A 27,967-nucleotide genomic window follows, 5' to 3' on the forward strand; every position below is an offset into this window, starting at 1 on the left:
ACCAAGAAAATAGTGCAAAAGATGGTTGTCTCATTCAAAGACTGACACGAGATGTTACCCTTCGCTCTTCATGGTTATAGGACTTCAGGAGACAGTTCTACCCGTCGAAGTCGAAAAACCTTATATAAGGGTAATCATGGAAGCAAAACTTTCCGAGGCAGAAAGGGTTCAAAGCCGATACGACCGGTTGAACCTTATCAAGGAGAAACGGCTGAACGCCATATGCCATGGTCAAGCCTATCAGAGGAAGATCAAAAAGGCTTTTGACAAAGAAGTCCACCCTCGACTCTACCATGAGGGAGAGTTGGTAATGAAGAAATTGCTACCAACTCAAAAGGGACAAAATCGGAAAGTGTGCCCCAAATCACGGAGGACCATAAGTGATAAAACGAGTCTTCTCAGGAGGAGCATTAATCCTCACAGACATGAATGGAGAAGAACTTCGATACCCAGTCAACGCTGACATGGTAAAGAAGTATTATGCTTGAAGACGTTGCTTGCATAAGCCCGCTAGGATGAAAACCCGAAAAGGGCGTCCTAGGCAAAAATTAGGGAGAAATAAAAGCCCGCCAGTACAAGGGTACTAGGCAAAACAAAGGCAAAATCATCCCCGCTAGGATACGTCCTAGGCAAAAGTTAGGGGCAAAAGAATAAGATGTAAAAGCAAAGCAAGCAACGATCTCTTGAATCGAAAACCGAAAGGCGGTTCAAGTGATTATCTTCTAGAAGCAAGCGTCTTGCAGCATCTACACTCCTGGCTCAGGCCGAAGCAATTAAGGGAACGTAAAGAGCAACAATTACAGATATAATTGTTAAGCCCAATGTATATAGCCTACCTTGGCCAGCCATTCTTCAGAAATTTCCTTCTGTATATCTTTCTGTAAAAACACTTGTGAATATCAATAAAATATCCATTTGTTTCTTTTCTCTCTTGACCATGTGATTATGCCTCTAAATTGATGTTTCAAAAATTGTACGAAACTCTCTTAATAATCGGTCAAATAAAGAAAATTGGAGGGGTTCCTATAAAATCCATAAATCTCCTGCATAAAAGGCTCACAAAAATATTCCCTCACGTCGATTCCTCCAAGAAAAAGAGGATAGGGAAAGCCACTCACTTTTCTAAATAAATGAGCAAAAATAAAAACTTGCATTTGTGCATCACACACACATTAGTTGCACATTCAAAGACCTTATCATGAGGCAATTGCATAAAATAGAAAAAAATAGAAAATTGCTTGTGTATGGCAGCGGTCAACAGAAAAAAGCCGCAAATCAACAAGAAAAGGCAAAAATACAGAAAAAGGCCAAAAAACGACAAAAAGGCAAAAATACAGAAAAAGTCAAAAGTCGACAAAAAGACAAAAACTCCGCATCATACAGAATAACAGAGCCTGGAGAGGCTTGCCGAAATAATACTCATACAAAATAACTGAGCCTGGAGAGGCTTGCCGAAACAATACTCATACAGAATAACTAAGCCTGGAGAGGCTTGCAGAAATAATACTCCTCCAACTGTACAGAATAAATGAGCCTGGAGAGGCTCGCAGAAATAATACTCCCCAGAGAAACCTCAACTCAAGCTCACGGAACAAATCCCCAGCGAGAGCTATCAAAGCAAAATCGTCAAAATCCCCAATGGAAGTACGATCTCCCAAGCAGAATATCCAAGTCAAAGGACTTAAACTTCCTCAGTGAAGATAGCTCTCCAACTCAAGTGTTGAGTGAGGCTAAGCCTGCAGAGGCTTCCTAAATAATACTCTGGGATACATAAGATCCCTCATTCCCCAATCGCCTACTCAGAGGCATCCCTGCAAAAAGAGAAAAATCAAAAAATATCAATAAGTATTCCCCAAGCGGAATCTGGCACTCAGCCGAACACTGAACTTCAAATCCCCAGTCGCCTACACAAGAGGCACTCCTTCAAAAAAGGAAAACCCAAAAAAAAGAAAAAATCAATAACAATTCCCCAAGCGGAATTTGGCTTTTTAGCCAATCATTGAACGTCAAGCTGATACGCCTAACAGAAGAGGCTAATCAAAATCAACGACAGAATCCCCAGCGGATAACAGCCTACATAGAGGCGACAAAAATCAGAAAACCCAAAAGAGATACCCGAATAAAGATAACCGGGATACTCCACCAACGTCAAAGGACGTCAGCCAAGCATAAGGCATCGCTCAATTCAAGAAGAGCATCTGTGTCTACACCCCAAGGAAACAGAAATTCCTCAATGGGTACCAACAATGCAATGCAAGTTGGGGCACAGGAACCTATGAATGACTGCACATCCCCTAGACGGATCCCTGCGTTATCCAGCCCTCAACGGCACAAAATCAGAAAAACCGTCGAAGCAGCATCGTGGACTGTGGAGACAAAATCATCTCAAAGCCTGAGAGGCAATATTCAGATACCCAGTTGTCGAGAGCACCGAGGTATACACAAGCCTGAGAGGCAATACTCTGCTACCCAGTTGTCGAGAGCACCGAGGTATGCACAAGCCTGGAGAGGCAATACTCAGCTGCCCAGTTGTCGAGAGCACCGAGGTATGCACAAGCCTGAGAGGCAATACTCAGCTACCCAGTTGTCGAGAGCACCGAGGTATGCACGAGCCTGGAGAGGCAATACTCAGCTGCCCAGTTGTCGAGAGCACCGAGGTATGCACCAGCCTGGAGAGGCAATACTCAGCTGCCCAGTTGTCGAGAGCACCGAGGTATGCACAAGCCTGGAGAGGCAATACTCAGCTACCCAGTTGTCGAGAGCACCGAGGTATGCACCAGCCTGGAGAGGCAATACTCAGCTACCCAGTTGTCGAGAGCACCCAGGTATGCACAAGCCTGAGAGGCAATACCCAGCTACCCAGTTGTCGAGAGCACCGAGGTATGCACAAGCCTGAGAGGCAATACTCAGATACCCAGTTGTCGAGAGCACCGAGGTATACACAAGCCTGAGAGGCAATACTCTGCTACCCAGTTGTCGAGAGCACCGAGGTATGCACAAGCCTGAGAGGCAATACTCAGCTGCCCAGTTGTCGAGAGCACCGAGGTATGCACAGGCCTGGAGAGGCAGTACTCAGCTACCCAGTTGTCGAGAGCACCGAGGTATGCATGAGCCTGGAGAGGCGACGACTAATACTCAACCTGGAGAGGCTACTCAACAATTTTCCACCGGAAGACACTACAAGTCAGAAGGTTGGCGTATTACCCGGACAATTGGGTCAACTCCTTTACTTGTCAATCGATACACCAAAAAGACCGTTTGACTAAGTAAAGGGGGGGCAGCTGTAGACCCCTAAAATTGTCCGGGTCGGAAATAAAGCTTGAAGACTCTCGAAGACTGAAGGAAGATCAGCCAGAAGGACTCCTGGAAGGCCCTAGGAGGGTTCTCTGTAGGTGTAGAGGTCTTAGAGTAGCTTAAAATAAGGAAGTGGAGGGAATGAAGCCCAATACGGCCGTACTAAACTTAATACGGCCGTATTGAAGCTTCAATATGGCCACAGTGAACTCAATACGGCGTATTGAAGTTTCTGAACTTCAATACGGCCGTACTGAAATCAATACGGCCGTATTGAAGCTTCAATACAGCCGCAGTGAACTCAATACGGCCGTATTGAAATTTTTGAGCTTCAATACGGCCGTATTGAACTCAATACGGCCGTATTGAAGTTCAAAAATTTCAATATGGCCGTATTGATTCTGTAGCCCGTATTGGGCCTGTTCCCTATAAATATGACGTCAATTGGACGTCATTCGACACTTTGGAACATAGTTTCAACCCTCTCCTTGAGTATTCTGGGGTTTTTGAGCAGTGTTCTGCCCTAGAAATCACTCGGAGAGTTGATCCGACGAAGTTCTTGAGCCCCGAGCCATTTTGCTTGAGGATCGAACCTAGTCGAAGGGAAATCCTCCGGATTTCCGTAGTCAAAATTTTATAGGAGGGAGCGAGCGGGCTTGTAGAGCGAGGGAACGCCAAAAAGCTTCCCAGTTTTACGAAATATATAAAAGCACGCTTCAAAGGTTTCTTCTTCAAAATCCTTCCTTTTACTGCTTTCTGATTGTTGCATAGCATCTCTAATTTATTCGCCATGTAGATATCTTGTTCATAATCGTTTAGAATAAATAGGGGTAATTTAATAATTTTGTACTATTATTTTAGAAATAATCTGTCATAGGGAACCCGAAAGGGGCGCTGTGGGGTGCTAACACCTTCCCCACGCGTAACCGACTCCCTTACCCAACTCTGGTTGTAATGGCCAAAGTTGATTTATAAAATCAATTGCCTTATCCCTTTTTCCAATGCTTTGAGTAAAAAATTGGTGGCGACTCCACGAACCCTTTTACTACGAAAACCACTAATCCATGGAGGGTCCCGCTTGGGATTAACATGGATTGGTGAGACATTTAATAAATAAATTGGATAAGATCGACAAGGTCTCAGTTTGAGAACAAGTCGTTCTAATAATCCAATACATTTTCAAAACTAAAATAAAAGCGAGCTCGACCGTCTTCGCGACCGCCGAGGCCCGTTTGGGCCGGTGGCGACATCCCCCAGCAGATAACAGCCTACGCAGAGGCAACAAAACCAGAAAATCAAAAGAGTCACCCGAATAAGGATAACCGGGATACTCCACCAACGTCGAAAGGACGTCAGCCAATCATAAGGCATCACTCACCTCAGGAAGAGCATCTTTGTGTCTGCATCCCCAAGGAACCAGAATTTCCCCAGTGGGCACCAACTACGCAATGGAAAGTTGGGACACAAGAACCTATGAGTAACTGCACATCCCCTAGACGGATCCCTGCGTTATCCAGCCCTCAGCGGCACCAAAATCAAAAACAACCATCGAAGCAGCATCGTGGACTGTGGAGACAAAATCATCACAAAACCCTGGAGAGGGCAAACTCACGCTACCAAAGTGACCAGAAGCACGGAGGTATGCATCCCTGGAGAGCGCAAACTCACGCTACCAAAGTGACCAGAAGCACGGAGGTATGCAACCCTGGGGAGGGCAAACCGCAGACCCTGGAGAGGGCAAACTCACGCTTCCGAGGTCGTCAGAAACACCGAGGTATGCACGAGCCTGGAGAGGCGACGACTAATACTCAGCTACCCCGTCGTCAGAAACACGGAGGTATGCAGGTACCGAGGTTGTTAGAAACACCGAGGTATGCACGAGCCTGGAGAGGCGACGACTAATACTCAGCTACCCCGTCGTCAGAAACACGGAGGTATGCAGCTACCGAGGTTGTCAGAAACACCGAGGTATGCACGAGCCTGAAGAGGCGACGACTAATACTCAGCTACCCCGTCGTCAGAAACACGGAGGTATGCAGCTACCGAGGTTGTCAGAAACACCGAGGTATGCACGAGCCTGGAGAGGCGACGACTAATACTCAGCTACCCCGTCGTCAGAAACACGGAGGTATGCAGCTACCGAGGTTGTCAGAACCACCGAGGTATGCACGATCCTGGAGAGGCGACGACTAATACTCAGCTACCGACATCGTCAGAAACACGGAGGTATGCAGCTGCCAACGTCGTCAGAAACACGGAGGAATGCAGACCCTGGAGAGGGCAAACTCACGCTACGGAGGTTGTCAGAAACACCGAGGTATGCACGAGCCTGGAGAGGCGACGACTAATACTCAACCTGGAGAGGCCACTCAACAATTTTCCCACCGGAAGACACTACAAGTCGGAAGGATGGCTTACTCCCCGGACAATTGGGTCAACTCCTTTACTTGTCAACTGGTACACCAAAAAGCCGTTCGACTAAGTAAAGGGGGGGCAGCTGTAGACCCCTAAAATTGTCTGGGTCGGAAATAAAGCTCAAAGACTCTCAAAGACCGAAGGAAAGTCAGCCGGAAGGACTCCTGGAAGACCCTAGGATGATTCTTTGTAGGTCTAGAAGTCTTAGAGTAGCTTAGAATAAGGGTGTGTGAGGATTGGAGCCCAATACGCCCTCCCAGAGGTTCAGTACGGCCGTACTGAGCCATTTGAACTACAATACGGCCGTAGTGAAATCAATACGGTCGTACTGAAGTTTTTGAACTTCAGTACGGCCGTACCAAATTCAATACGGCCGTACTGTAGTTCAAAAACTTCAGTACGGGCCGTACCAAATTCAATACGGCCGTACTGTAGTTCAAAAACTCAGTACGGGCCGTAGTGAAATCAATACGTCCGTACTGAAGTTTTTGAACTTCAGTACGGTTGTACCAAATTCAATACGGTCGTACTGTAGTTCAAAAACTCAGTACGGGCCGTATTGACCCTCTAGGCCGTACGGCGCCTCAATCCTATAAATAGGACGTCATTGGCACGTCCTTCCACACTTTTTCCACACTTCTGGACCCTCGTGCTGAGTATTCTTGGGTTTTTGAGCTATTCTCTGCCCTAGAAGTCTCTCCGAGAGCCAATCCGACAAAGTTCTTGAGTCATGAGCCATTAGCTTGAGACTCGAACAAGTCGAAGGGAAATCTCTTTGATTTCCATAGTAAAAATTATCTTTAGGGAAAGGAGCGAGCGGACGTGTAGTGGGAAGGAGCGCCAAAAAGCCTCCTAAACTTCGTTTTGAATATATAAAAGCACGCTTCGAAGGTTTATTCCCAAAATCCTTTCTTTTACCGCTTTTTGATTGTTGCATTACACGTTTAAAGCTTTCATCATGTAGATAGTTTACTTACAATCGTTCTAATAAATAGGGGTAGTTTAGTAATTTTACGCTATTATTTATGAAATAATCCGTCATAGGGAACCCGAAAGGGGCGTTGTGGGGTGCTAACACCTTCCCCGCACATAATCGACTCCCTTACTCTACTCTGGTTGTAATGGCCAAGTTGATTTGTGAAAATCAATTGCCTTATATCTTTTTCCAATGTTTTGAGTAAAACATTGGTGGCGACTCCAAGAACCCCTTTTTGCGAAAACCACTAATCCATGGAGGGTCCCGCTTGGGATTAACATGGATTGGTGAGAGTCATTTAAACAAAATTGTTAGCTCGATGAGGTCTCAGTTTGAGAATAAGTCGTTCTAACAATCCACCATTTTTCAAAACATAAAAAGAGTCCAACCATCGTCGCGAATGCCAAGGTCCGTTTCGGCGGGTGGCGACAGTTCTTACCGGGGATCGTTCGTAGGGTTGATCTGCTGGGTAAGATCGGCGAGCCTCCTTCGCTGGGTATGGTTGCTATTCCAAGTGGGGGTGGTACCTGCAAAAGAGACTCCGATGCTAAAGTTAGTGTTTGTGGAAGTACGAGTCTCGTATAAGTAATGCACGTACCTTAGTGTGAATTAGGGTTTATCTAGGCTTTGGGCCCGAGATCAGTTGTGACCTAATTGGATAGTGGGCCGATGTCACCTAGCGCGTGTCCAAGGTCACTCCGCGCTGTGATTCTGAGCTCAAGCTCGGCATAGCAGTACGGATAGTACACTAGCCCCCCGAGCTCCGAAGACCGCGCGTCGAGGAGTTAAGACCGAGCTCGACAAGGGGCCATGACCCTTCGCGTATGCCTCTCTGTCATGATGCCATTTGTCATAACCGTCACCTCATTCCCGTAATGCGTGGGAGGCGTGTTAATGGGAAGTGATGGTTATGCAATGATGGTTGTGCCCATCATAATGGGGTCCCATTAATGTGTCGTCAGTTTTGTCTTTCTCTCTCTCCATGTGTCGTGTGTTTTCAAATTTTTGAGACTTCTTTTGTCTTTCTCTCGCGCCTTTCTCCCTTCACTTTACACTTTTACTTTGGCTTGTTCTCGAAGCCTCCTCACTTTCCTCTGTCCACTCTCCGTCTTCGCTTTTCTTGTCTCCGTTCTCCTCCGTCTCCATTTCCAGCAACTAAGTTCTCGTCCTTCGTTATTGTTCTTTCATTTGTCAAAGGAGTACCAGGTACTTCAATTTCTCTATCTTTTTCTTCTTCTCAAATCTTTTCATCTTCTTGATGGCTAGAGGGAGTGGTGCCGCATCTTCTGCGCCGGCCAAACGTAAGGGCAAGGCGCGTGGCAAGGCGGCGGCCGTCGAGACGGCTGCCGCTGAAAAGAAAAAGGGTGGGAATCACCCTAGGGAGCCTTTCCCCATCATCACTGGCTACGAATGGGTCAGGGGTGATGTCGGAGAGTTCCACAACATCTTCAAGTCTTTTATGGAGATCAATGCGATGTCAAAATCACACAAGATCTGCCAAGCGTCTATTTCCAAGCTCATTCGGCTTGAACCTTGTCAGCCCGGCAAGCGTGTATATATGTGGGGTACCTCTAATCCCCCCTTTTTCTATATGTACCAGTGCTTTTTTATGGATTTAGGCGTTTGCCTTCCCTTTTCCCAATTTGAATGTGACTTTTTGAATTTTGTCAACTTGGCTCCTTACTAGTTGCACCCCAATAGTTAGGGTTTTTTTGAGGGCCTTTCAGGTCCTATGCTCGACCCTAGGGATAGGGTTGTCTCTTCCTGTTTTTCTTCACTTTTATCAACTGAAATTGGGCGCACCTCCCTATGGTTGGTTGTCTTTGAGTGGGAGTAAGGCTGGGGGGCTATTTTCTCTTTACTCCCAGTCTTACAAGAATTTCAAACAAGAGTTCTTCCAGGTTCTGCCCGTGGAGGTCGACCAGTTGGAAGATGAGATGTTCCACTTTGGCGGGTTGCCGAGGTTCCCTCTCTACTGGCAGCAGGCTCCGGAGGTTTAACGGGTCGACCAACCTTGAATTGACGACCTCGGATGCTGCTGCCATTAAGGACCTATAAGCGCTTCCTCGTCCCTTGGATTGCAAGCTCGTTTTGTCGCTTGCTAACTTGGCATACAAGGAGAGGGGTCTAGAGAGTGAGTATCTCGTCTTTTTTAGTTATCAGGGTTCTTAAAATTTCTTTTACTGATGTATTTGGCTTTTGTACTTGCAGGCATAATGGGAAGGAGCAAGTGGTGTGAGTTAAAGTCTCGTTATAACGTTGCCGAGATCAAGATCCCTGAGCCTCAAGAAGAGGAGATTGCCCCCTTGGAGACCCGCAAAAAAAGAAAGAGGGGGGAGAAGGAGGTCGGGGGGACCTCTGCCCCTCGAGATGTGGATGATGGAAGCACTTGGAGAAGAAAGTTGATTATTCAAGTATTCCATGCAAGGACCGAAGAACTCTTGAGGTTAAACCTTCAAAAACTCTTGAAGCTCCACGAAGCAAACTCCAATGCAGGAAAAGCACCTAGGGAGGTTTGGTCACCTCTTAAAGAAGTGAAGAAGCTTGAGGAACCAAGCTTCTAGGAGAACAAACCTTGAGAGAGAACTAGGAATAGGTTCTCACGGATTTGACTCTTGAAACATGAGAGAGAATTTTGAATTCTTTTTCTCATAAATGTCCAAAAGTGATTACAAGAGAGGGATTTACAAATATATAGGGAGAGGTAGCTTCTAGGAGAAGCTAACCTTAACCATGGTTCACTAGGAATCATGGTAAGGTGTAGCTAACAATCCATGGTTTCTAAAACTTGTAGGAGAAGCTAACCTTGACCATGGTTCACTTAAGAACCATGGTAAGGTCAGCCCAACCTACCAAGGTTTAGAAACTTGGAGGAGAAGCTTCAAAACTTGAAGGAGAGACTTAGCAAATTTTGGCCAAAAACTAAGAATAGAGTTAGGCGGCCAAGGCTCCAAAATGCTCCATGAATTATTTTGAAATTCTTTGATTTGGTTTAGTTAGGTTCATCATATGATGATGAGACCTAGCTAAATCAAATCTATGAAAAATTAGGAGCAAAATGAGTCTAATATGCAAAATTTTGCCTAGGCCTAGTTCTGGCCCATTTTCTAGTCACACCCTCAAGCATTGCTAAATGCCACCCCTTTTTCCCTACTAAAAAAATATAAAATGACTGTATCAACTAGGAAGGTTAAATGGAGTTAAACTCTCCAAGTAGCCTTGTCGCCACCCGCCGAAACGGACCTTGGCATTCGCGACGATGGTCGGACTCTTTTTAAGTTTTGAAAAATGATGGATTGTTAGAACGACTTATTCTCAAACTGAGACCTCATCGAGCTAACAATTTTGTTTAAATGGCTCTCACCAATCCATGTTAATCCCAAGCGGGACCCTCCATGGATTAGTGGTTTTCGCAAAAGGGGGTTCTTGGAGTCGCCACCAATATTTTACTCAAAACATTGGAAAAAGAAATAAGGCAATTGATTTTCGCAAATCAACTTAGGCCATTACAACCAGAGTTGGGTAAGGGAGTCGATTACGTGTGGGGAAGGTGTTAGCACCCCACAACGCCCCTTTCGGGTTCCCTATGACGGATTATTTCATGAATAATAGCGTAAAATTACTAAACTACCCCTATTTATTAGAACGATTATAAGTAAACTATCTACATGTTGAAAGCGTGCAATGCAACAATCAAAAAGCGATAAATGAAAGCGGTAAAAGAAAGGACTTGGAAAGAAACCTTTGAAGCGTGCTTTTATATATTCAAAAAGAGTTAGGAGGCTTTTTGGCGCTCCTTCCCACTACACGCTCGCTCGCTCCTTTCTCTAGAACAAATATTAACTATGGAAATCAAAGAGATTTCCCTTCGACTTGTTCGAGTCTCAAGCTTCAAGGCTCATGACTCAAGAACTTAGTCGGGTTGGCTCTCAGAGAGGTTCCTAGGGCAGAGAATAGCTCAAAAACCCAAGAATCCTCAGCAAGAGGGTCCAAACGAGTGTCAAAAGTGTGTGAGGACGTGCAAATGACGTCCTATTTATAGGATTGGGGCGCAATACGGCCTGGGAGGTCAATACCGCCCGTACTGGGTTTTTGAACTACAGTACAGCCGTATTGAATTTGGTACGGCCGTACTGAAGTTCAAAAACTTCAGTACGGCCGTATTGATTTCACGACGGCCCGTACTGAGTTTTTTTTGAACTACAGTACGGCCGTATTGAATTTGGTACGGCCGTACTGAAGTTCGACAACTTCAGTACGGCCGTATTGAGTTCACTACGGCCGTATTGCAGTTCAAATGGCTCAATACGGCCGTACTGAACCTCTGGGAGGGTGTATTGAGCTCCAATCCTCGCACACCTTTATTCTAAGCTACTCTAAGACTTCTAGACCTATAGAGCATCATCCTAGGGTCTTCCAGGAGTCCTTCCGGCTGACTTTCCTTCGGTCTTCGAGAGTCTTTGAGCTTTATTTCCAACCCGGACAATTTTAGGGGTCTACAGCTGCCCCCCCTTTACTTAGTCGAACGGCTTTTTGGTGTACCGGTTGACAAGTAAAGGAGTTGACCCAATTGTCCGGGGAGTAAGCCATCCTTCCAACTTGTAGTGTCTTCCGGTGGGAAAATTGTTGAGTGGCCTCTCCAGGTTGAGTATTAGTCGTCGCCTCTCCAGGCTCGTGCATACCTCCGTGTTTCTGACGACGGGGTAGCTGAGTACCGCCTCTCCAGGCTCGTGCATACCTCGATGTTTCTGACAACCTCGGTAGCTGCATTCCTCTGTGTTTCTGACGACGGCGTAGCTGAGTACCGCCTCTCCAGGCTCGTGCATACCTCGGTGTTTCTGACAACCTCGGTAGCTGCATACCTCCGTGTTTCTGACGACGGGGTAGCTGAGTATTAGTCGTCGCCTCTCCAGGCTCGTGCATACCTCGGTGTTTTTGACAACCTCGGTAGCTGCATACCTCCGTGTTTCTGACGATGGGGTAGCTGAGTACCGCCTCTCCAGGCTTGTGCATACCTCGGTGTTTCTGACAACCTCGGTAGCTGCATACCTCCGTGTTTCTGACGACGGGGTAGCTGAGTACCGCCTCTCCAGGCTCGTGCATACCTCGGTGTTTCTGACAACCTCGGTAGCTGCATACCTCCGTGTTTCTGACGACGGGGTAGCTGAGTATTAGTCGTCGCCTCTCCAGGCTCGTGCATACCTCGGTGTTTCTGACAACCTCGGTAGCGTGAGTTTGCCCTCTCCAGGGTCTGCGGTTTGCCCTCCCTAGGGTTGCATACCTCCGTGCTTCTGGTCACTTTGGTAGCGTGAGTTTGCCCTCTCCAGGGATTTGTGATGATTTTGTCTCCACAGTCCACGATGCTGCTTCGACGGTTGTTTTTGATTTTGGTGCCGCTGAGGGCTGGATAACGCAGGGATCCGTCTAGGGGATGTGCAGTTACTCATAGGTTCTTGTGTCCCAACTTTCCATTGCGTAGTTGGTGCCCACTGGGGAAATTCTGATTCCTTGGGGATGTAGACACAAAGATGCTCTTTCTGATGTGAGCGGTGCCTTATGGTTGGCTGACGTCCTTTCGACGGTGGTGGAGTATCCCGGTTATCCTTATTCGGGTGACTCTTTTGATTTTCTGGTTTTGTTGCCTCTGCGTAGGCTGTTATCCGCTGGGGGATTCTGTTGTGATGATTTTGTCTCCACAGTCCACGATGCTGCTTCGACGGTTGTTTTTGATTTTGGTGCCGCTGAGGGCTGGATAACGCAGGGATCCGTCTAGGGGATGTGCAGTTACTCATAGGTTCTTGTGTTCCAACTTTCCATTGCGTAGTTGGTGCCCACTGGGGAAATTCTGATTCCTTGGGGATGTAGACACAAAGATGCTCTTTCTGATGTGAGCGGTGCCTTATGGTTGGCTGACGTCCTTTCGACGGTGGTGGAGTATCCCGGTTATCCTTATTCGGGTGACTCTTTTTGATTTTCTGGTTTCTTTCTTGATTGGCCTCTTTTGTTAGGCAGATTATCTTGACGTTCGGTGTTTGGTTGAATACCGAATTCCGCCTGGGGAATGGGTATTGATCTTTTTGGATTTTCCTTTTTTTTGGAGGAGTGCCTCTGAGTAGGCGAATGGGGATTGAGGATCTTATGTATCCCAGAGTATTATTTAGAAAGCCTCTTCAGGCTTAGCTTCACTCGTCGCTTGAGTTGGAAAGCTATCTTCCACTGAGGAAGTCTGAGTCCTTTGACTCGGATATTTTGTTTGGATGATCATGCTTCCATTGGGGAATCTTGCTGATCTTGCTCTGATAGCTTTCACTGGGAATTCGGCCCAAGAGTGCAAGCTGAGATGTCTCTGGGGAGTATTATTTCTGCAAGCCTCTCCAGGCTCAGTTATTCTGTCCGATTGTTGGATTTTATGAATTTTTTGCCTTTTTTGTCGATTTTTTGGCTTTTTCTGTACAGAAGGATCTCAAACACACTCACAGATAAAGTATGCAGAGGAATGAAGATGTTCTGATGAATGAGAGGGGGAGGGTCGTATTTATAGAAAAAAAAAGTACGGCCCATACTGAATTCAGTACGGCCGTACTGATCTTATTGTTGATGTACAAAAGAATGGGCCGATACGGGCCGTATTGAATTCAATACGCCCGTATTGGTGTGGTCGTTATGGCTAATGCTGCCGTATTCATTTCAGTACGCCCGTATTGAGTTGAAAATTTGTTCATAACCCTAATTTTAGTACGGGTGTACTGAACATGGTACGGGCGCTTTGTTTTTTCTGAAGTTTATATATTTTTTTTTTGTTTTTTGTTTTTCTGTTTTTTGTTTGTTTTTTCAATAAACAGAGAATAAGTGATCTTCCAGTACACCTATCATCTGTATGCATTGTCGCCACCCGCCGAAACGGACCTTGGCATTCGCGATGATGGTTGGACTCTTTTTAAGTTTTGAAAAATGATGGATTGTTAGAACGACTTATTCTCAAACTGAGACCTCATCGAACTAACAATTTTATTAAATGATTCACCAATCCATGTTAATCCCAAGCGGGACCCTCCATGGATTAGTGGTTTTCGCAAAAAGAAGGGTTCTTGGAGTCGCCACCAATGTTTTACTCAAAACATTGGAAAAAGGGATAAGGCAATTGATTTTCGCAAATCAACCTTGGCCATTACAACCAGAGTTGGGTAAGGGAGTCGGTTACGTGCGGGGAAGGTGTTAGCACCCCACAACGCCCCTTTCGGGTTCCCTATGACGGATTATTTCATAAATAACAGTGTAAAATTACTAAATTACCCCTATTTATTAGAAACGATTATAAGCAGAATATTTACATGATGAAAATTCTAAATATGCAATGCAACAATCAGAAAGCGGTAAAAGAAGGGATTTGGAAAAGAAACCTTTGAAGCATGTTTTTATATATTTAAACAGACGTTAGGAGGCTTTTTGGCGCTCCTTCCCACTACACGCTCGCTCGTTCCTTCCCTAAAAATAATTTTTACTCCGGAAATCAAAGAGATTTCCCTTCGACTAGTTCGAATCCTCAAGCTAAATGCTCAGAACTCAAGAACTTCGTCGGATCGGCTCTCGGAGAGATTTCTAGGGCAGAACACTGCTCAAAAACCCTAGAATACTCAGCTAGAGGGTCCAGAAGTCTGGAAAAAGTGTGGGAGGACGTGCCAATGACGTCCTATTTATAGGATTGAGGCGCAATACGGCCTGGGAGGTCAATACGGCCCGTACTGGGTTTTTGAACTACAGTACGGCCATATTGAATTTGGTACGGCCGTACTGAAGTTCAAAAACTTCAGTACGGCCGTATTGATTTCACTACGGCCCGTACTGAAGTTTTTTGAACTACAGCACGCCCGTATTGAATTTGGTACGGCCGTACTGAAGTTCAAAAACTTCAGTACGGCCGTATTGAGTTCACTACGGCCGTATTGCAGTTCAAATGGCTCAGTACAGTCGTACTGAACCTCTGGGAGGGTGTATTGAGCTCCAATCCTCGCACACCCTTATTCTAAGCTACTCTAAGACTTCTAGACCTACAAAGAATCATCCTAGGGTCTTCCAGGAGTCCTTCCGGCTGACTTTCCTTCGGTCTTCGAGAGTCTTTGAGCTTTATTTCCGACCCGGACAATTTTAGGGGTCTACAGCTACCCCCCTTTACTTAGTCGAACGGCTTTTTGGTGTACCGGTTGACAAGTAAAGGAGTTGACCCAATACAGCCGTATTGATGTTTTTGAACCTCAATACGGCCGTATTGAATTCAATACGGCCGTATTGAAGTTCAAAACATCAATACGGGCCGTATTGACACCAGGGGCCGTACTGCGCCTCACCCCTATAAATAGGACGTCATTTGGACGTCATTCCACACTTTTTCACACTTCTTGGACTCTCTTCTTGAGTATTCTGGGGTTTTTGAGCAGTGTTCTGCCCTAGAATTCTCTCCGAGAGCCGATCCGACGAAGTTCTTGAGTTCTGAGCATTTAGCTTGAGAATTCGAACTAGTCGAAGGGAAATCTTTTTGATTTCCATAGTAAAGATTAATTTTTAGGGAAGGAGCGAGCGAGCGTGTAGTGGGAGGGAGCGCCAAAAAGCCTCCTAACATCTGTTTAGATATATAAAAGCACGCTTCAAGAGGTTTTTCTTAAAATCCCTTCTTTTATTGCTTTCTGATTGTCGCATATTTAATTTTGTCATCATGTAGATATTTAATTTATAGCCATTTATAATAAATAGGGGTAATTTAGTAATTTTACACTGTTATTTATGAAATAATCCGTCATAGGGAACCCGAAAGGGGCGTTGTGGGGTGCTAACACCTTCCCCGCACGTAACCGACTCCCTTACCCAACTCTGGTTGTAATGGCCAAGGTTGATTTATAAAATCAATTGCCTTAAATCTTTTTCCAATGTTTTGAGTAAAACATTGGTGGCGACTCCAAGAACCCTACCTTTTGCGAAAACCACTAATCTATGGAGGGTCCCGCTTGGGATTAATATGGATTGGTGAATCATTTAATAAAATTGTTAGCTCGACAAGGTCTCAGTTTGAGAATAAGTCGTTCTAGCAATCCACCACTTTTCAAAACTTTAAAAAGAGTCCGACCATCGTCGCGAATGCCAATGTCCGTTTCGGCGGGGTGGCGACAGATGGCGACTCCACTGGGGAAGCCTCGAGAGTCAATCCCATTTAGTGATGGATTCTTTTCAAAATAATAGTTTAAAATTACTTTATTACCCCTTACTTGTATGATAACATGCTTTATCTATTTGGCTTTAATAACTGTTGTATGTTTAAATTCCGCAATTGTTTGAAATATAAATTGCACACGAACCTTTGCACACAACAGTTCCCTCTATACCCGGGGGCATGAGTGGCAAGCCATAGGGAGTGGATGTTAGTACGGCCGGTTGTCGAATGGGTCTATAGGTTCCCGTAGACCGTTGTCGGAAAGCATCACTCAAGGTGATAACCATGAACTTGAGTCCGACAGTTCGTTGGAGCTTTCCATCGACTTACGACAAGAGGAATTGGGTCCCTATAATGGGGGCACCTTGGGGGCCTCAGACCGGTGAGAACAGTTAGAACCACCTTGAATATGCACTTTTCTGCAGGATACCCCTACCTCGTGATTCGCTCGTGACTGTTCGTGGATGAGTGAATTGTTTGTGCATTGATTATGTGAAATTGTTTAAGCATACATTGCATTTCTTTAAACATACAACATCCCTTTTTAAAATAAGAATAAATAGAAATAAGAATCTTCCATTACATGGTGTTAACATCTACCTTCATCACATTCATATAGGTAGTTTCCCTTTTCACCCAAAAAATACCAAAAAAATACCCAAAAGAAAAATAAAGAAAAATATTATTTATCCAAACCATGCAATATCATGCATCATCTTAGGAACATTCCGAAAACATGATAATGCTTAGTTAAATAAACACTATGCATGCATATTCACCACCATCATCTCATATCATGCATTTTATTGTAGATTATGGAGGGATCTAGGGGAATGCAAGGGCAGTTGAAGAAAGTGGACTTCTTGTTGTACCGTGCCGAGAGGTTGGATCACCTCTGTTCCTTGATGACACGAGAGGCTCGTTTGGAGTTTGAAAAATCTTATGGACGAGTTCTCGATTTGATGAAGATTTGTGTGGATCCAGCTTTTCTGAGAGCCTTGGTCCATTTTTGGAGTCTCGATCTGCATTGTTTCGAGTTCTCCCAGTTTGACTTAGTTCCTACTCTCGAGGAGTATGAGCTCATGCTACGATGGCCCAAATCAGCAGGGGTCTATATCTTCCATGGAAATCATGTGGCCGTAGAGAGGGTCGCAACTCAAGTCAAACTGCCATCATGATCATCCGCTTTAGTGGGGAACGGCAGTATCAGGGGTTGGAAGCTTGCTATGATTGAAGACCACCTTTCTTCCTTGGCTGATGAGGGAGATTGGTTAGCTTTCAACAAGACTCTAGCGTTAGCCGTGTTTGGGACGATCTTATTCCCCTTTCACGCTAACACAGTGGACCACGCTGCCATGGACGCTTTCTTCGCTTGGGACGTACACATGAAGAGTCCCGTGCCTGCCATTCTTGCTGACACCTTGCTTTCTGTCAACCTATCTCAGCAGAAGCAAGGGAAGACTATTCGATGCTGCACCTCTTTGTTGTATGTGTGGGGCATCACACACTTTTATGCCTCTAGTCACCTGGGGACCTTGCCCGATCCTTTGAGAAGTTTTTCGAAGATCCCCGTACGCCGCCGATATGCTTCCGAATGGAAGGAAGAGATGGAACAGTGGAGTATTGAGCACTTCACGTGGGTTTGCCCTTCGTTCCGTCCGAGCAATGTATTGACAAGATGCGATAGTTATCCAAGCATACCATTGATGGGCCTCAGAGGTTGCATAGCCTACTCACCTAGATTGGTTATGAGACAACTTATGAGGACTCAGATTGTTCCTGTTCAAGAGGAGCTTGGAGGGTTGTGTTTCTCCTTTGATTCCGAGCATCAGAGGGATATGCACGCTGTCATTAGAGCGTGGGAGAAACCAATCTATGAGGGAGATCGAGAGCTTGGAAAGCCTCGGGTATCCGCCTCCACCGACTACGAGATATGGAGGAGCGAGAGAGGGGTGTCCCAACCATCCACCTCTTGCGCAACCGCAACTACAAGGAGGATAATGCAAGAACAAGTCGACGCCTTGACCAAGAAGCTGGAAATTATGGGAGCTCAAATGAGAGTTCTTGAAGAGAAAAATGAAGAATCCAGTTTCGTCATCGATGGTCTACAAAGGCAATGCAAGAAGAAAGACCACGAGATAGAGCGGCTCAAGGATGAGTGTGCTAACCTCAATGAGGAGGCTACTCGGGCATCCAAAATGCCAAAGGTTGAACCAAGTAGTCAACTCCAAGAAGTCAACGCAAAGATAGCACACCTTGAAGCCGAACATGCAAGGCAGGCACAGTTGATCAAGGACATGCAAGACAATCTGCTCTTGACTCGATCCGATGCACAGCAATGGCGAGAAGTTGCTCAACAACAAACCGCAAGCCTTTCCGATTTCCGCAAGAGAGAAAGGGAAGGACTAGCACAGATGGCTAGACTCCGAGAGGAGAAGGATCGAGCCGAAGACGAGCTTAACGAACTGCAGGCCATGATCAACTATCACACTCAAAAGGCGAAGGACGCTCAGAAGATCAGTGATGATATGAGCCAAGCCGTCCATATGCAAGTTGAAGCAATGGCACGTCATGTGGAGGAAGCCGAAGACGAATGGAGAAGAAAAATGAACCCGCTTGTGGGTTTTTATCGGCTTTTCTCATATTGTAAAAAATGCTTCAAAGCATTGTATGATAAGTTCTACACTTTCTATGATCAATGAAATCAAGTTTTTGATTTATGAAATCTCTCAATTGCCTTTGCATTTCATAGTCATTCATTTGCATACATCTCTCCAAGTAATTTAATAATAAACATTAATAAAAAGAAAGAATTAATCGATGCGTATAATCAAAGAGTGGATCGCACGCCATTTGTTATCAAATGCAAACCAACAACTGCGCCAAGCGAGCACACGACAACTTCGTTGTTGATAATCAAGACGAACAAAGGGGAAGGTCCGACACCGTTAAGGATCACTACTCCAAGGCCTTTTCCCTACGAATCAAATAAGGTTGTGCCATGGATATACGACATCCATTTTTCTGCCGACAGCGATTTCTCTAACATCGCTGGACTTGGGGGCATGACTAGGAGTGGCAGGATTTACACTCCCAATGATCTTCATGATAAAAGCTCCCAAGAATAAAGGAAAGGAAAATAAAGAATCCGAGGAGGAAAATCTAGAGACCGCCTTCCAAGCATTGGAAAGTGCCAATGTTGAAACGTTTCCCCGAGAAATAAAGACGGTAGCCTACATGCTCACCAAGAACGGATACTTGCCGGGACAAGGACTTGGCAAAGATTCCCAAGGAATTCCCGAGCTACCTATTATCAAGGATAATCCGGGGAAACAAGGGTTAGGATACAACCCTAATAAAGATCAAAGGACGAAGAGGAACCAAGATCCTTCTCGACGTTCTTTAAGCCAGATCTTTAGGAAGGCCGGTTCACAAGCGTCAAGGCCGGTCGTCGTCATCAAGTGCTCTTCTCCTTCCGATAGGGACGTATAAACCTGATGACTATTAGAGATTACTCCTCGGGGACAGCCCGACCCCCGAGCCTCGATAGGGCACATGTTTCCATTATGATTATAATAAAATCACTCTTTATCATTTCTTACTGCTTCTCTTCTTGCTTATAATAAATTTCTAAACCGCATTATTTTTAACCCTGTTTGAATAAACATGAATGAGGTTAAAATTATCTTAATAATAATCCCGCATCATTTTTATGTGGAAATGTGTATGACAACTTGGAGCACCTTCCCTTGGCCTCGACAAGTGCCATCATGGATAAAAAGAAATCCTTTAAAATAAAAAAAGCTCGGCAGGAAACCCAAAAAGGGGGCTGCGCAAAAATAAGAGCAAAAGACCCGCTAGGAATCCCACGAAAGGGTGACCTAGGCAAAAGTTAGGGTTGCAAAAATGAACAAAAACAAAAGTCCGCTAAAACGCCACAAAAGGGTGTTTTAGGCAAAAATAAGGACAATCAAAAACAAAAGAAATCCATGATGGTACCATGAGCCGAATTCAAAAAGGTTCAAGGGAAGCTATCTAAGTTGTCAAATCACAACGTCAATAACAAGATTTTCTTAACTTCATAAGTGTTTAATCAAACAAGCCTAAACACATAAGCCTACCTTGGCCAACCATTCTTACAAAAACCATTTTCAAAAAAATAATCCCCTCTAAAACACAAACTTCTGAACAAAAAATATCTTTCCTTTCTTTTCTCTCTTGTCCCAAACGATTTTGGAATAATCTAGTGGAAACATGGAGATATAGTGGTCAATAGGAGGGTTGACATGTCTTCTAAAGGAAGGGAAGAATCACTTGGTTGATGACGCCCATAACACGCATCATTCCTCGGTTACAGAAATCGGCAGCGCACAGCCCGTCTAGAGGAATGGCAAGATCCAAACAAATAAACGCATCGGTTAATTCTTTTGAAAAAACAAATCAAATAGAATTAGGTGCATCATACCGCATACATGCATACAGATGATAGGTGTACTGGAAGATCACTTATTCTCTGTTTATTGAAAAAAACAAACAAAAAACAAAAAAAACAAAAAAACAAAAAAACAAAAAAACAAAAAATATAAACTTCAGAAAAAACAATGCGCCCGTATCATGTTCAGTACACCCGTACTAAAATCAGGGTTATGAACAAATTTTCAACTCAATACGGGCGTACTGAAATGGATATGGCCGTATTAGCCACAAAGAAATTTTCAAAGACCTCTTCATGAGGCAATTGCATAAAACAGAAAAATAGGAAAAATTGCTTGTGTATGGCAGCGGTCAACAGAAAAAGCCGAAAAATCGACAAAAAAGGCAAAAATACAGAAAAAGCCTAAAATCAACAAAAAAAGGCGAAATACAGAAAACCCAACAAATTGTACAAAATAACTGAGCCTGGAGAGGCTTGCCGAAATAATACTGAGCCTGGAGAGGCTTGCCAAAATAATACTCGTACAGAATAACTGAGCCTGGAGAGGCTTGCCGAAATAATACTCGTACAGAATAACTGAGCCTGGAGAGGCTTGCCGAAATAATACTCTCTCAGAATAACTGAGCCTGGAGAGGCTTGCCGAAATAATACTCCCCAATTGTACAGAATAACTGAGCCTGGAGAGGCTTGCCGAAATAATACTCCCTCATCAGAATAACTGAGCCTGGAGAGGCTTGCCGAAATAATACTCCCTCATCAGAATAATTGAGCCTGGAGAGGCTTGCCGAAATAATACTCTCTCATCATAACAGAATAATTGAGCCTGGAGAGGCTTGTCGAAATAATACTCTCTCATCATACAGAATAACTGAGCCTGGAGAGGCTCGCCGAAATAATACTCTCTCATCATAACCGAGCCTGGAGAGGCTTGCCGAAATAATACTCTCCAAAATAACTGAGCCTGGAGAGGCTCGCCGAAATAATACTCCCCAGAGATATCTCAGCTTCCACGCTCGGACTAAATTCCCCAGTGAAAGCTATCAAACCAAGATCAGCAAGATTCCCCAAGGAAGGCTTGATCATCCAAACAGAATATCCAAGTCGAAAGGACTCATACTTCCTCAGTGGAGAATAGCTTTCCAACTCAAGCAATGAGTGAAGCTAAGCCTGAAGAGGCTTTCTAAATAATACCCTGGGATACATAAGAACTTCAAATCCCCAGTCGCCTACTAAGAGGCATCCCTACAAAAAGCAAAAATCAATAAACCATTCCCCAAGTGGAATTCGGCTTTCAGCCAAACATCAAGCGTCAAGATGATCTACCTAACAGAAGAGGCTAATCACAACAAAACGACAAAATCCCCCAGCGGATGATAGCCTACACAGAGGCAACAAGATCAGAAAACCAAAAAGAGTCACCCGAATAAGGATAACCGGGATACTCCACCATCGTCGAAAGGACGTCAGCCAATCATAAGGCATCGCTCACATCAGAAAGAGCATCTTCGTGTCTACACCCCAAGGAAACAAAAATTCCTCAATGGGCACCAACTACGCAAAGGAAAGTTGGGACACAAGAACCTATGAATAACTGCACATCCCCTAGACGGATCCCTGCGTTATCCAGCCCTCAGCGGCATCAATATCAAAAACAAACTGTCGAAGCAGCATCGTGGACTGTGGAGACAAAACCATCACAAATCCCTGGAGAGGGCAAACTCACATTGCCAGTGTCGTCAAGAACACGCTGGTATAGCCTGGAGAGGCGATACTCAGCTACCCCGAGGTTGTCAGGAACACGGAGGTACGCAACTACCCCGAGGTTGTCAAGAACACGGAGGTATAGCCTGGAGAGGCGGTACTCAGCTACCCCGAGGTTGTCAGGAACACGGAGGTATGCAACTACCCCGAGGTTGTCAAGAACACGGAGGTATAGCCTGGAGAGGCGGTACTTAGCTACCCCGAGGTTGTCAGGAACACGGAGGTACGCAACTACCCCGAGGTTGTCAAGAACAGGAGGTATAGCCTGGAGAGGCGGTACTCACGCTACCGAAGTGTACAGAAGCACGGAGGTATGCAGCTTCCGGCTCGGGCGGCGAGCAAAGCAAAGCCTGGAGAGGCGGGGTACTCACAACTTCCAGCTCGGGCGTCGAGTGAAGTTGAGCCTGGAGAGGCGGTACTCACAGCTTCCAGCTTGGGCGGCAAGCGAAGCTAACCCTGGAGAGGGCAAACTCAACTGCCTAGGATGTCAGAAGCACCGAAGCAGAGCCTGGAGAGGCGGTACTCACAGCTTCCAGCTTGGGCGGCAAGCGAAGCTAAGCCTAGAGAGGCGGGTACTCACAACTTCCAGCTCGGGCGTCGAGTGAAGTTGAGCCTGGAGAGGCGATACTCACGCTACCAAAGTGTTCAGAAGCATGGAGGTATGCAGCTTCCGGCTCGGGCGGCGAGCGAAGCAAAACCTGGAGAGGCTACTCAACAATTTTCCACCGGAAGACACTACAAGTCGGAAGGATGGCCGTATTCCCCGGACAATTGGGTCAACTCCTTTACTTATCAACCGGTACACTAAAAGGCCGTTTGACTAAGTAAAGGGGGGGCAGCTGTAGACCCCTAAAATTGTCCGGGTCAGAAATAAGACTCGAAGACTCTCAAAGATCAATGGAAAGTCAGCCAGAAGGACTCCCAGAAGACCATAGGATGACTATCTGTAGGTTTAGAGGTCTTAGAGTAGCTAAAAATAAGAAAGTGAGAGGAGTGGAGCTCAATACGGCCTCTTTGGAGTTCAGTACGGCCCGTATTGCATTTTTGAACTGCAATACGGCCGTACTGAAACCAATACGGCCGTATTGATGTTTTTGAACCTCAATACGGCCGTATTGAATTCAATACGGCCGTATTGAAGTTCAAAACTTCAATACGGGCCGTATTGACACCAGGGGCCGTACTGCGCCTCACCCCTATAAATAGGACGTCATTTGGACGTCATTCCACACTTTTTCACACTTCTTGGACTCTCTTCTTGAGTATTCTGGGGTTTTTGAGCAGTGTTCTGCCCTAGAATTCTCTCCGAGAGCCGATCCGACGAAGTTCTTGAGTTCTGAGCATTTAGCTTGAGAATTCGAACTAGTCGAAGGGAAATCTTTTTGATTTCCATAGTAAAGATTAATTTTTAGGGAAGGAGCGAGCGAGCGTGTAGTGGGAGGGAGCGCCAAAAAGCCTCCTAACATCTGTTTAGATATATAAAAGCACGCTTCAAGAGGTTTTTCTTAAAATCCCTTCTTTTATTGCTTTCTGATTGTCGCATATTTAATTTTGTCATCATGTAGATATTTAATTTATAGCCGTTTATAATAAATAGGGGTAATTTAGTAATTTTACACTGTTATTTATGAAATAATCCGTGATAGGGAACCCGAAAGGGGCGTTGTGGGGTGCTAACACCTTCCCCGCACGTAACCGACTCCCTTACCCAACTCTGGTTGTAATGGCCAAGGTTGATTTATAAAATCAATTGCCTTAAATCTTTTTCCAATGTTTTGAGTAAAACATTGGTGGCGACTCCAAGAACCCTACCTTTTGCGAAAACCACTAATCTATGGAGGGTCCCACTTGGGATTAATATGGATTGGTGAATCATTTAATAAAATTGTTAGCTCGACAAGGTCTCAGTTTGAGAATAAGTCGTTCTAGCAATCCACCACTTTTCAAAACTTTAAAAAGAGTCCGACCATCGTCGCGAATGCCAATGTCCGTTTCGGCGGGGTGGCGACAGTGAGGTGATCATTAGCCGTGATGTGACTAACAATCCCCTCAAACTTGTCTTGGGAGATAGTGTGCGACACGTATGCCTCGTTCAAGACTTTCAACAGAGCTTGTCGATGCGGTTCGGAGCTTAGGATCAACGACAACAGAGTAATCTTTGTTGGCGTCCTATGAAGTTGATCCATGATGGAGTACTCGCTCTGTCGGATATATTTTAACAGCTCATCAGTCTCCTCCTCGGATTCTTTATTTTCCTCGGTTTTCTCTTTTTCTTTTCCTTTATTCTTGGGAGCTTTGTCATGAAGATCTTCGGGAGTGTAGATCCTGCCACTCCTAGTCATGCCCCCAAGTCCAGCGATGTTAGAGATATCGTTGTCGGCAGAAGAATGGATGTCGTATATCCACGGCACAGCCTTATTTGATTCGTAGGGGAAAGGTCTTGGAGCAGTGATCCTTAACGGTGTCGGACCTTCCCCTTTATTTGTCATGATTACCAACAACGGAGTTGACGTGCGTTCGCTTGGCGCGGTTGTTGGCTTGCATTTAATAACAAATGGCGTGCGATCCATTCTGAACATACGCATCGATTAATTCTTTCTTTTTATTAATGTTTATTAATGATTTATTGGGAGAGATATATGCAAATGAATGACTATGAAATGCAAAGGCAATTGAAAGATTTCATAAATCTCAAAAATTCGATTTCATTAATCAAAGAAAGTGTACAACTTATTATACAATGCTTCGAAGCAATCTTTTACAAAATGAGAAAAGCCGATAGAAACCCACAGGCGGGTTCATGTTTCTTCTCCATTCATCTTCGGCTTCCTCTACATGGCGGGCCATTGCTTCGACTTGCGTATGGACTGCTTGGCTCATATCATCACTGATCTTTTGAGCGTCCTTCGCCTTTTGAATGTGGTAGTTGATCATGGCCTGCAGTTCATTAAGTTCGTCTTCGGCTCGATCCTTCTCCTCTCGGAGCTTAGCCATCTGTGCTAATCCCTCCCTTTCCTTCTTGCAGAAATCGGAAAGGCTTGCGGTTTGTTGTTGAGCAACCTCCCGCCATTGCTGCGCATCGGATCGAGTCAAGAGTAGGTCATCCTGCATGTCCTTGATCAACTGTGCCTTCCTTGCATACTCGGCTTCAAGATGTGCTATCTTTGCGTCAACATCTCGGAGTTGACTACTCGGTTCAACCTTTGGCATTTTAGATGCCCGAATAGCCTTCTCATTGAGGTTAGCACATTCATCCTTGAGCCGCTCTATCTCGTGGTCCTTTTTCTTGCATTGCCTTTGTAGACCATCAATGACGAAACCGGATTCTTCATTCTTTTCTTCAAGAACTCTCATCTGAGCTCCCATGATTTCCAGTTTCTTGGTCAAGGCGTCGACTTGTTCTTGCAACACCCTCCTTGTGACTGTGGTTGCGCAAGAGGTGGATGGTTGGGGCACCCCCCTCTCACTCCTCCAAATCTCGTAGTCAGTGGAGACGGATACCCGAGGCTTTCCAAGCTCTTGATCTCCCTCATAGATTGGTCTCTCCCACGCTCTAATGACAGCGTGCATGTCTCTCTGATGCTCGGGATCAAAGGAGAAACACAATCCTCCAAGCTCCTCTTGAGTAGGAACAATCTGAGTCCTCATAAGTTGTCTCATAGCCAATCTAGGTGAGTAGGCTATGCAACCTCTGAGGCCCATCAAAGGTATGCTTGGATAGCTGCCGCATCTCATCAATATATTGCTCGGACGGAACCAAGGACAAACCCATGTGAAGTGCTCAATGCTCCACTGTTCCATCTCCTCCTTCCATTCAGAAGCATAGCGGCGGCGTACGGGGATCTTCGAAAAGCTCCTCAACGGATCGGGCAAAGTCCCCATGTGACTAGAGGCATAGAAATGTGTGATGCCCCACACATATAACAAGGAGGTGCAGCATCGGATAATCTTCCCTTGCTTCTGCTGAGATAGGTGGACAGAAAGCAAGGTGTCGGCAAGAATGGCAGGCACGGGACTCTTCATGTGTACGTCCCATGCGAAGAAAGCGTCCATAGTAGCATGGTCCACTGTGTTAGCGTGAAAGGGGAATAGGATCGTCCCAAACACGGCTAACGCTAGAGTCTTGTTGAAAGCTAACCAATCTCCCTCACCAGCCAAGGAAGAAAGGTGGTCCTCAATCATAGCGAGCTTCCAACCTTTGATACTGCCGTTCCCCACTAAGGCAGATGATCGTGATGGCAGTTTGACTTGAGTAGCAACCCTCTCCACGGCCACATGATTGCCATGAAAGACATAGACCCCTGCTGATTTGGGCCATCGTAGCATGAGCTCATACTCCTCGAGAGTAGGAACTAAGTCAAACTGGGGGAACTCGAAGCAATGCAGATCGAGACTCCAGAAGTGAACCAATGCTCTTAGAAAAGCCGGATCCACACATATCTTCATCAAGTCGAGGACTTGTCCATAAGATTTCTCGAACTCCACACGAGCCTCACGTGGCATCAAAGAACAGAGGTGGTCCAACCTCTCGGCATGGTATAATAAGAAATCCACTTTCTTCAACTGCCCTTGCATTCCCCTAGATCCCTCCATGATCTACGACAAAAATGCATGATATGAGATGATGGCGTTGAATATGCATGCATAGTGTTTATTCAACTAAGCATTATCATGTTTTCGGGATGTTCCTAAGATGATGCATGATAATTGCTTGGTTTGGATGAATAACTTTTTTCTTTTTTTGGGTATTTTGTTTTTTTTTGTATATATTTTTTTTGGGTGAAAATGGAAACTACCTATATGAATGTGATGAAGGTAGATGTTAACACCATGTAATGGAAGATTCTTATTCATATTTATTCTTATTTAAAAAGGAATGTTGTATGTTTAAATAATGCAGTGTATGCTCATACAATGTCACATAAATAATGCACAAACAATTCACTCATCCACGAACAGTCACGAGCGAATCACGAGGTAGGGGTATCCTGCAGAAAAGTGCATATTCAAGGAGGTTCTAACTGTTCTCACCGGTCCAAGGCCCCCAAGGTGCCCCCATTATAGGGACCCAATTCCTCTCGTCGTAAGTCGATGGAAAGCTCCAACGCACTGTCGGACTCGAGTTCATGGTTTTCACCTTGAGTGATGTTTTCCGACAACGGTCTACGGGCACCTATAGACCCATTCGACAACCGGCCGTACTAACATCCACTCCCTATGGCTTTCCACTCATGCCCCCGGGTATAGAGGGAACTGTTGTGTGCAAAGGTTCGTGTGCAGTTTATATTTCAAACGATTGCGGAAATTTAAACATCCAACAGTTATTAAAGCCAACTAGGTAAAACATGTTATCATTCAAGCGAGGGGTAACGAAGTAATTTTAAACTATTATTTTAGAAATAATTCATCACTAAATGGGATTGACTCTCGAGGCTTCCCCAGTGGAGTCGCCATCTGTCGCCACTGTAGACACCTAAAATTGTCCGGGTCGGAAATAAAGCTTGAAGACTCTCGAAGACTGAAGGAAGATCAGCCAGAAGGACTCCTGGAAGGCCCTAGGAGGGTTCTCTGTAGGTCTAGAGGTCTTAGAATAGCTCAAAATAGGGAAGTGGAGGGAATGAAGCCCAATACGGCCGTACTGAACTTAATACGGCCGTATTGAAGCTTCAATACGGCCGCAGTGAACTCAATACGGCGTATTGAAGTTTCTGAAACTTCAATACGGCCGTACTGAAATCAATACGGCCGTATTGAAGTTTCAATACAGCCGCAGTGAACTCAATACGGGCGCATTGAAATTTTTGAATTTCAATACGGCCGTATTGAATTCAATACGGCCGTATTGAAGTTCAAAAATTTCAATACGGCCGTATTGATTCTGTAG

Source organism: Cajanus cajan, chromosome 1, assembly GCF_000230855.2.
Source record: "Cajanus cajan strain Asha chromosome 1, NIPB_CcT2T_4, whole genome shotgun sequence".
Lineage (NCBI taxonomy): Eukaryota > Viridiplantae > Streptophyta > Magnoliopsida > Fabales > Fabaceae > Cajanus > Cajanus cajan.